Source organism: Triturus cristatus, chromosome 7, assembly GCF_964204655.1.
Source record: "Triturus cristatus chromosome 7, aTriCri1.1, whole genome shotgun sequence".
NCBI lineage: Eukaryota > Metazoa > Chordata > Amphibia > Caudata > Salamandridae > Triturus > Triturus cristatus.
Window position 1 is genome coordinate 1,032,006,111 of NC_140590.1, and position 11,656 is coordinate 1,032,017,766.

An 11,656-nucleotide genomic window follows, 5' to 3' on the forward strand; every position below is an offset into this window, starting at 1 on the left:
AGTCTGGGGCTGTTCTTGGGGCTGCTCTGAGTGCTGTGACTCTCGGCTGAGCGGTTTGTACCTCTGCGGGACTCAGCGTGTCTCTTTACTGCAGGTCCCGGGCTCTGGTCCCTGTCCGAGGGGAAGCTGTGGAGGCTCAAGGTGCAGGATGGGCTGCATGGTGAGCGCCCAGGATAAAGCCGCAGACGAGCTGTAGTGGCATGAATGAGGGAGGCGAGACAGGTTACAGGTACATCTGAGCCTTTTTTATTGATTACACTCGATGTTACGGCCCACGAGGAGCAGCGGGAGCAACAACCGCCGGCTAGCGTCCTCGCGCTCTTCTCCCCTCCTCCCGCCGCCCCCTGACGTCACAGCCATCCTCGACACCGGATTGGCCAGTGACGTCAGGAGGCACACACGATGGAAAGAGGACTGTCCTCTGCTTTGGAAGACTAGTACGTTACTTCACGTACGACATCTCCCTTTCTTAACAAATTGAGAATTATACATGACGATCATCTCATAACAAAATCTTCGAACCTTTTTGGCGCCCTGATATGCCTTGTAGGTCTGCGGGGAGTGACATGCAGGGTGGACCCCCCGCCGCTGGTGCCTGTACCACCTTGGCTTGCATTCATCACATTATGACTGTCACTCCTCACTGATACGGGGCTGCTGTCGCTACGGCCTTCGTTACCCCCTCGGCCGTGCCACGTACTCTCACACCGGTCTGCACTTCCGTGTGCAGTCCGCCCTCGTATAGGAGGCGTATTACCACTCACACCATCACCAGTGGCACCATCATTGTCTTCTTGAACCTGCCACTCGTACAGACTATCATCGCTCTCGGTCTCGCGCACCTGGCGGCCTCTCATAATGATTTCCTCTTGGCCTGCCTTGAGCCTGACAATGTCGTCCTTGCTACGCCATCCCCCTCCTTCCAAACAGACAGCTCCCTTAGTCACTCCTTGCACACGTGCAGGGGTCTGAAAAACAGACTCTCCTTTCATCACCTTGGTTGGTTTCTTCACCAATACCCAATCCCCCTGCGCTACCTCTTTAACTTTGGCTCTGTTCACCATATCTGCATACCGTTTGTTGCTTTCCTGTTTAGCCACAATTCTTTCTTTGACTCTCAACCTCTCATCAGGTATATTCTCATGTTCCTCCCTCATGTCATACCACCTATTAAATTTGGGAGTAAGCTCACTCATACACCTTCTCCCTCTCATCAGGTAGAACGGAGTGTGCCCCGTGACTGCATTGGGCGTGTTGTGAAAAGTGTGCACCTTGTCCGCCAGAAATGCTTTTACATCCAAGTTGGAGGCAACCACCTGTTGCACACCCTCCTTCAAGAATCTATTCATCCGCTCGACCTGCCCATTGCTCTTAGGGCTGTAGAGCGGGGTCTTCTCCTGCTTGATTCCCAATCTGGCCAGGAAGTCCTTCATCTGCCTGGAGACCAGTTGTGTGCCGTTGTCGGACACCAAAACCTTCGGCTGTCCTTCACTAGCGAATATCTTCTTCAGCTCCTTGATCACTCGTTCAGTGGTAACCTCCCTGACAAACTTGTTGTGGATCCACTTGGAAAAGTAATCCGTGAGGACAATGAGATGTCTGCAGTCGTCAGGCACCAGGGTAAATGGGCCTGCGAAGTCAATGGCGACCTTGATCCATGGACCGGCAGGAATGTCCACCAGCTGCAGCGTACCTTTCGCCGTCTTCCAGTGCTTGTCGGCCCTTAAGCACGGCCCGCATCGGTCGATAAAACTGCCGACATCGCCGCACATCCCTGGCCACCAGTAGTATTGCTTGCGCAGATTCCTCGTGGCAGTACCGCCCGGGTGACCCCTGTGAGCTATCCTGATCAGTTTTTCTCTCAACCCTTCCGGCGGCACAAATAGCTCATGCCTTTTCACGAAGCCGCCCTCGATGGAGAGTTCGGGGCTAACCTGCTGGAAATTCCGGAGCGCACCGTTCGAGTTCCGGATCGGGGGCCAACGAGCCGTTATATGGTCCATCACCCTACGCATAGTCATGTCGTTCTCTTGGGCCGCCAACCACTCTTCCTCAGAAATGGATCCCTCGCAAATGGCTGTAGCGTCCACCAGCGCCACCACGCACTCCATGTCATCCAAGGAACCGTCCTCCTCGCCATTGACCGGCATGCGCGACAGGCAATCCGCCCTGCAATTGAGGCCACCATTGATGTGTCTGATGACGAAGTGATACTCCTGCAGCCTGGACAGCAGACGCAGCAGCCTCGAGCTGGCCTTCCCGTTGCCGCGGCCTTCGCCGTCCATCATGTAGATCAAGGGCTTGTGGTCAGTGACTAGTTCGAACTCCATGCCCCACAGATAGTTCCTTAGTTTCTCCACGGCCCACACGCATGCGAGCGTCTCCCTCTCGATGGTGCTGTAATGCGTCTCAGCGTCACTCAGTGACCGGGAAATGAAAGCGACCATGTTCTCCTTCTTCCCTTGGAACTGGCAAAACACCGCGCCGATACCCTTGGCGCTGGCGTCAACTGTGATCACGTTCCGGAATGCCCTGTTGTACGGCTGTAGCACTGGAGCCGCCACGATGGCCTGCTTGACGGCGTCGAAAGCAGCCTGTTGGGCCTGCGCCCACGTAAACTTTTCGTTCTTCCTCAGCAGTTTCCTGAGAGGCTCCACAATGGTCGCATATCCCTGCATGAATTTGGAGTAGTATTCACTGAGCCCCAGGAACGATCGTAGGGCGTCTTTGTCTCCGGGACACGGAGCATCACGTATGGCCCTCACCAAATCATCTTTAGGCGCAATGCCCTCCGCGGTCAGCACGTGTCCCAAGTAGTCGATCTTGCCCTCCATGAACTTGCACTTGTCCTTGGAGACCGTCATCCCTTTTTCGCGCAGCACCCCCAGCACTTTGGCCAGCAGCTCCAGGTGCTCCTCTTCATCCGCCGTGTGGACTAAAATGTCGTCCTGGAATGCTTCAACGCCCTTCATGTCGCTGAAGAGCAGATCCATCAACCTTTGGAAGACACCGGAAGCTGAAGCGAGGCCGAACGGGAGGCGGACGTACCTGTACGCTCCGAACGGGGTAACAAAGGTGGTCAGTGCCTTGGACTCCTCCGTGAGGCATACCTGGTGGTACGCGGACTTCAGGTCTATCAAAGTGAAAAACCTCGATCCAGACGTAGAAGACAGGATCTCTTGGATGTTGGGCAGAGGGTGGCAGTTCACCAGGATGTTTCTGTTCAAAGATCGCAGGTCCACACACAGCCGAATGTCCCCTGTCCTCTTCTTCTTGGACACCACGATTGCGGACACCCACTCTGATGCGCCTGCTTCTTCTATCACTCCTTCCGACTTCAGCCTATCTAGAACAGCCTTTAGCTCCCCCCTGACAGAGAGGGGAACTGACCTGACCTTGTGTTTTATTGGCACAGCATCCTCTTTCAATCTAATGGCGTGCACGAATCCTCTCACACATCCTACTTTGTTTTCAAAAACAGATTCAAATTTGCCGATGACCCCAGCCAAACCCTCAGGCAAGTCATCCGGCTGCACGTAGCCGACCCAATCGTCCCTCAGAACAATGGGATCGTCCGCCCCCGGGACTAGCATCACCCCCAACTTTGCCAGGTCCTTCCACCCCACCAGGCTCCTCCCTTTCTCAGCCACATAGATCTTCGTTCTCACTGTTCGCCCCCTGAAGGTGAGGGAGTCCCAGAAGTACCCCATCATCTCTATGTCTTGCTCCCCGAAGGCCTTCGGATTCACATCTGTCTCATGCAATTTCACACCCTGCCACTTCAAATCATACGTGGTATCGGATATCAGGGTAATAGGGGAACCAGAATCAGCCGTAAATGGCAGCTCAACTGCACCGATCAGGACAGAGCCAATAGGCCCCTTCACTCTACCATCCTCGGCATCAATGGACAGTACAATGTCCGCATCCGCATCCGCATCACAGTCGCTCACCGAGCTCACTTTCATGCCCCCACCAGGTCTCCTAGCTTTGCACACTGCCGCGAAGTGGCCCACTTTCCTGCACTTAGAACAATTTTTGGACAGGGCTGGGCAGGTCCTGCTATCCGCTAGGTGGTCCCTCGACCCACATCTAAAACAAGCGAACGGCTTCCTGCCCCCCCCTCTCTCACTCGCCGCCCTGTCTGGGGTCTTGGATGCACTTTTATGTTTGTCCTGCACAAAGAACACATTAGAAGCCTGACTTGTGCTCGCAAGTTCCTTCGTGGACACCATGGAACGTTCAACGGCCTTCGCAATGGCGACCACATCTTTCAGCGAAGGGTTCCTGCAAGAAAGCAACCGTTCCTGCACCTTCTTGGAATGGCAGTAGAACACCACCTGGTCCCTGAGGTAGGTATCAGTCATCTCCGCGAATTCACAGTCTTGCGCCAAAACACGGAGACAGGCAATATATTCCTCGATATTCTCACCCTCCTCCTGCTTCCGCAAAGCGAATTTATGGCGCCCCACCATGATATTACCCTCCTCCGAATATTGCAGTTCGAGCCGCTTAACCGCCTCCTGGTACACATCTAGAGGGACAAGGGCCCCCGGAGGGTCCGCATAAACGGGCAAGCTGTCGAAAACCTCCTGGCCTGCTTTCCCCAACAGTCCGAATAGAAGCGACTTCTTGCGTGCAGGGCTATACCCCTCACCATCAATGGAGACGATGTAATTCTCAAATGCGCGCAGCCACCCCTTCCACTTCATACACGGCTTACCAGAGGAGTCCAGAAAGAGGGGCGGCACACATATGTTGATAGGTTGCGCCATGGCAGGCGATCAGGCACACGTGGAACAGGAGCGCAGCACACAGATAGCTCCCACGCAGCTCAGAAGGGCACCCCGGGTGCAGGGAGGCAGGAGCCAGGCACAGCAGCAAGCAAACATAGCCTCAGGGGACTGGAAGCACCATGGACCAGCAGAGACAGCGCTCCCCCCACAGCAGCTCACCAAGGGCAGCTCACGGGGTCGTTGGGGCAGAACAGCACCTCCTCACAGCAGGCAAGGGCAGGTATAAGTAATCATCTGCGATGGAGTCCAGCGCGCAGGATCAAGCGAGGAGAGGTCGGCGCCGATTCAGCAACACCGGAACATCAGGCATCTATGGAATCACACGTGGGCCGTAACTATAGCTTTAACCCTCGTCGCCATTTGTAGTGGCATGAATGAGGGAGGCGAGACAGGTTACAGGTACATCTGAGCCTTTTTTATTGATTACACTCGATGTTACGGCCCACGAGGAGCAGCGGGAGCATCAACCGCCGGCTAGCGTCCTCGGGCTCTTCTCCCCTCCTCCCGCCGCCCCCTGACGTCACAGCCATCCTCGACACCGGATTGGCCAGTGACGTCTGGAGGCACACACGATGGAAAGAGGACTGTCCTCTGCTTTGGAAGACTAGTACGTTACTTCACGTACGACACGAGCGTCCAAGATTATAAGAATCTATGGGAGGAGAGGCACGGGAGGTCAAGCTGCTGCACCTGGCTAAGACGTCTGGGGGAGGAGGGTACAAGAAGGGGTGCTGCTAGGCATGGGATCGCAAGAGCTACACAAACAACATGCAATCGTCAAACACCCTTGAGCGCAAAGAATAAAGTAGTGCCATTGAAGGCAGAGGAAAAGTTCAAAGGGAGTACTACTATTCCAGACTCCACTGATATGAAAACGCACAGAGAAAGACGAACACAACAGGAAATAGCTTGCTGCATCCAATAGAAAACAAGGAAAACAGAGTGACAAGCATAGGTGCAAATGGAAAGTAAGGGTGGGTTGTAAACCCCTTTTATGATTTTTTTTAAAATACAAAAGACTTCACAGGCTCAGTGCAAGAGCTGTGCAGGCGAAACCTAACAAGTGATGAGCAAGTGAAACCTAAAATAGCCAGAGCTATTGGCTTTACCAATGCTTGTAAGTCTGGTTTCCACTTTTTGAACTTTTGTGGATCTTCTTGCAATACACAATAAACCTAGGCTTTTAAGTCTCCGGCCAACTGTCAGTCACTGTTAAAGATATTTGGTAAATGAGCGTTGTCATTGTAACTCACTTGACAGTCAGACAGATTGCATGAAGATTAACCCAAAAATTAGATCAGAAGTTCAAAGATGTCTTAAACGTATACTTATAACAAACGGAGCCAGGTAATGTGTAGAGCTCTGTATTTAGCTTCCATTAGTGAAAAGGTTGAGCCGCACTAATGTAGTCAATAATTTGTATTCAGAGCGCTGTATACACTATGATTATAGAGGATAAACGATCAACTGTTGTTCTATAGTCCTAAATGTTTTTTTAGGCGCATTTTAGCACTGTGTCAGATAATTAGCATGTGTATGTGATATAAGTATTAGTTTATGGGTTCATTTTTTTAAGCTAGAGAAGAATTGTTAAAACATTTAGTGCTCCTACAAAGTTTCACCTTCATACAAAAGAAATAACGTTGGTGGCAACCCCACTGAATGAAGAATGAAGCGCTTGCTCGGCTTGGCACGGATCATGGGTGCATCAAGGAAGGGCAGATGTGGGCATAGCGGGAGACTTATGACCTCTAAAGGCATTATTGTAGAGAGAATACATATTTCTGGAAGGGAGGCTGAATGGAAGGGGGAAAGAGGAGAGGGGGTTGAATGGCCAACAAAAGTGAATTCTAGAATCGAAGATCACACGGAACTTGAGAACATATTGTGAGAAGTTGGCCCGGTATATGCTGTCCACTAGTTATAGTGGGCATCTTGCACCAGTCCAAACAACCCTTATTGATGATTAGGTTTACGATAACCTTTATTGAAAGCTATCCTAGTAGTAGCTATAGAGAGCAGACTTCAGGCTAAGTCTTGAAGGAGTGGAAAGCAGCTTGGTTTACCAGATTAGAACCTCTTGAATGACCAAATGAAAGGAGACCCACACAAGATATATACATAAAATCTATGTATTTATTACTAAACACTCTCTACTAACCACTTTATGAGATTAGAGAGCAAGGCACAAAATATTACAGTTCTAAAACGACAGTAAATAGCACAATATACAATGGGCCCCAGAGGGGACACCAAACCATATATTAAGAAAGTGGTATAAGAACCACGACTTGACTAGACACAGTGCCTAGAGCACATAGAATCGCTGGGACCCCAAGGAACCACCCAAGGTAGTGACACAGGGGACCCACGGGGGACGCGTGGAGTGTGAGAACACAGCCGCGAGCTCCGTACAATCCTAGCGGTTGGAATTTTAAAGATTAAGGACACTTAGGCGAGGACTTTGAGCAAGCCCTTACAAACACAGCCTCCGGGACTGCCAAAAAGTTTATGCAGCTGCAAATGTGCATGGTGTCCAGTGGTTCAGGTTGCATGGTCCCCATGAGGGCTTCGGATCCCAGAGTTGCTGAGAGCATGGATCAACCTTGAGGAGGCTTGGAAACCCACCTCCTGTGTTGCAAAGTCTTGGGAGTCCTTAGGGAGCGGCAGAGTTGCAAACCGGACAGATGCCTCTTTGGTGTCTGCCTTGCAGGGGAGTAACTCCTTTACTCCAAGGGAGATTCTTCGGTCATCCAACGTCATGTAGATAGTAGAAGTTCTGTGATTCTGTAGCAGAGTTTCATCCAGGTAAATCTAAAATCCTGTAGCCAGGAGTTCCTACTTTATACCCAAGGAAGGGGTGGGACAAACTCTGGGGACCCACCTATGGGAGGGTCAGGAGAGAGGGGTGGCTACAGCCATATCCTTTGTCCAGTTTTGTACCAGAGTAGTGGCTGGTAGCCCCTGCAACCGGTTTGAGCTGGACTATGCACAGGGACACCAAATGTACCCCCAGTGCAGACTTCAAAGCATTCTCAGAGTGCACCCACCCAGCACCAATACACTAAAGCCTGTCTGGGAGGTGGTCACACCTCCTTGTGACAGGAAACCTATTGTTCAGGCCTCCCCTGCCGGAGTTTCGTCCAGCAGCAAGAGGGCAGACTCGTGTCTGTGGCTGGCAGCATCCATTTTGTGATGTTCGGGCTTGCAAAGCTGGTACTGGGTACACCGGTGCTGTCATGGTTCTGTCTCTAGAAGGGTGGGATCATACCTCCCACACTAATTACTGGTGCAGAGGTATGATTCCAAGATGTTTGACACCAAACATGACATGTTTCCATGCAGCCATTCCAAAGTTAGCATTTACCTCGAGCAGGGCCAGACTGGGAACAGAAACCGGCCCTGGCAAACTGCTCAGCTGCCCCCCCCCCCGGGGTGAGGGGGGAGTGCAGCCAAGCAGTTTGTGAGGACCGGTTTTGGCCGATTTTGTTACAGGGGGCCGATATTGCCGTCCCCCGGTAACAAAAACAGCCCCCAGGGCACCAAAACCGGCCCCCACCGTAGCGGCATACCGGGAAAAATGCCTGGTGCCCGCGATGGCCAGTCCAGCCCTGACCGTGAGGTTATAATGCCCTTAAGAGTATATGGTCTGGCTGCATCACAAACAACCCCGGGGCCTCTGCTCATGCATGGGCACCCTCTCACATGAAACCCAGCACCCTGCCTTCAGGATTGATAAGGCCTTCCATAGGGGTGACTGATAGGTTTACATGTGCAGTGATATGGATAGATATAGGTAACCTATTTATAAGTAAGGGGTGCACACACCACCTTACCCAGGTTGCAGAAGCAGACCAGTGGTGTCATTTGGGATGGCTTCCCAGGGGTGGCACAATACATGCTGCAGCCCCTGGTAGGTCTCTGGTGTACCTATGCCCTGGGTACATAGTATACCATATACTAGTGGACTTATAAGGGTACCCCAGAATCCAATCTGGAGTGTACCTAAAGTACTGGTAATCAATTTAGAGAGGAAGAAGCTAGGCTGGGGTCCTGGATAGCAGGGACCCAGCCAGACTAAAGTCGATAAACAGTGAAACATCAGCAAAAAGTAGGGGTAACTATAAGAAGCAGATCCTACTCTCCTACACATATCACACACTCACAGGTCCAATAGATATGGTTTAGCAAAATGAGAGACTTGCACAGCAGCTCGCTTCATGAATGTACGTTATATCTGCTAGTTTGAAACATTTGTCATGTTAAATGAGCATTGGCCAGTTCTGAGGTGTCCATAAGCACATCTTGCTTACTTGCATATATAGTAACAGACACATGCATTTACCTCTGAACCCTTTGAAGAGGAACTGCTCGTTAAAAAAAAAAAAAAAAAAAAAAATTATTCACTAAATAATGACTGGGCACACACTTCTGGGGGTGTAGGAGGATGGAGTCAAATAAGAGGACGCAGAATAGATTATCGAATTTTCCAGTTACACTCAACCTCGAAACACAAGGCATGGCAAAGAGATTAAGTAGGACTAAATTAAGGAGAGTACATTTAAGGTGTGCATTACAGCATTTAACTAAAAAATACTTTTAGCAAACTAACCAAAGAACCTTATAAACATCTTGAATTTGGCAACCTAGTGCAATAACCAGCTACGAGGACTATGCTCATAAACAAGCATTGGTAAAGTCAATAGGGCTCACCTATACACAATCTATTGGCTTTGTAGATAATTTTAAGACAATGCAGTGCTGCTATGCAGCATGGCTTAATAGCAAGATAAACAAATGCTGTGACGTGGCCAGCATTGGTCACGTCAGTGTACTCTTTGTCAAGCAATGTTGCACATGTTCAATATGCTTAAAAAAATGGAAGGGAGAGACAAGCAGTAACAGATAGCAGGGTGGGAAATTTAAGGGGAAAACAAAATGAGGAAGGTGTGGGAGAGGAGGGAAGGTGGCTCCAGTCTGATGACGGCAGGAGGAACTGGAGGGGGGAAGAAGACATAATACCTTGATCAATTAAGTTGAATCAATCCGTGCTTGGTCGGTTCTCCACAAAAAAGGGCAGACATGACACTTGGCCTGCGCTGGCCTAATAGTAAGCTATAAAGAAGAGTGACACTGAAGCCAACAAATGATAAGTAATGGGCAGGCCCTAAGCCCTTTATCGTAAACAAAAGTGTCTTGCAAGTGAGAACGTATGCTTCACATGCACTGCCACAGGCTCATCCTAGAAACACCATAAAGGGACCTGCGTATCCCACAACAGTGGAGAGACACAATCCAGTAATGGTCTAGAGATAATATGGGAGGATCCAAGATTTGTGCCAAGGATTAAAAGCAAGAATGTTAGTTTTAAAAGCAGGTAGAATGCATTACCAGATGTATCACTATCATGATTTTGTGAAAACAATGATGACTTGGAAAGAGCAATGTGGAAAAATGAGTGGAGTGTACCACAGGTAGGATAGTAAGTATAAGCGTAGAACTATGGAAGATTAAGAGCTAGATGGAGAGTAATAGAACAAGCTTAGATATGTTGGGCTGTGAAAATGTTGCTTCAAACTTGAGTAAAATGCAGAGGTGGTAATGCAAGGTCCTCTCATACTCAGGGCAAGTATGTAAACTGAGCTGTACAGTAAGGAGAACAAGACAGACATACAGAAACTCACTTGCAGGGACCAGTATTAAAAATTTCCCTTACACAGTAAAATTAGAGCAGAAACAATAACAGTCATGGTAGGACTGGAAACTAAAATCATTCCAGGCGAAAATGTTCAAACAAGCCCCACACTGCAGGAGGAATGAACAGTATGGGGCCTTGAAGTCTTTCATAGTTGGGTCATAGCAGGTCTTCCAGCTCTGAAAGCACCCCCTGGTCTGCAGCTCACCAGAAAAATGTCAGATTTGCAGAATGATCGTCCATCCCTGTAAACTGTCCTTGAATATGCTGCCATCCTTATATCCATTTAAGTCTTTCTTGATAAATGTTACAATGAGGCCCTGGAGAGCGAAGTATTGGGTTGTCGAGAGAGTGGCATAACTAACAGAAAAGAAACACGTTAATAGTGTCCACATCAGTGGTGAGACTTCAACTGAAGTATTGGGTTCAGTTATGGAAGCTACATCTGCAAAGTTATATCCATTTTTTACATTTGGATCGCTTGGATGTATGCCAAGCAGTGCACGTGAGCCAATGCTACCAGGCCACTTAAATGAACCCTGTATCACTCTCACCTTTTCCGGGGCATGGTTTCTAGAGCCATGGTCTGGTTGCTTATATGCTTTTAGAACCAGACATGGATTGGCACAAGTAAGGAGGGATAGAGATGGGGACACTCGACACAGGCACATCATGATAAAGGGGGTGAGGAGTGGTTGAGATTTTGTTTAAAAACATTAGCAACAGGAAGTGAAATTATTAATAACTTCCCCCCAGATTGAGCCCTATCTTAGACTAGTCTCGAATCATTTTCACCGCTGGCTGCTGACAAGATTTCGTTTTAATTTAATACATTTTAATTTAGGTAGTTTTCAAGGTTGGTGCAAACCAGAAGATGCTGCTTTGTGTAATTGCGACGACAGTTCAATTCAGGATACTACGCACTTTATCCTATTCTGTAACCATTACACAGTAATTAGAACAAAGTACATTTTACCTTTGCTACAAGGGAGAGGCTTCTACCAAGTAAATCCAGCACTGATGTACCTTCAATTACTTGACTCCCCATGGATAAATTTTAATATTGCTAATTTTTTAGTAACTGCGGTAAGGAAAAGGAAAAAACTTGATGCTCAGTTTGTATACTGTTGTTAGGAGCATATTTATTGGCTTGGTCGACCACTAT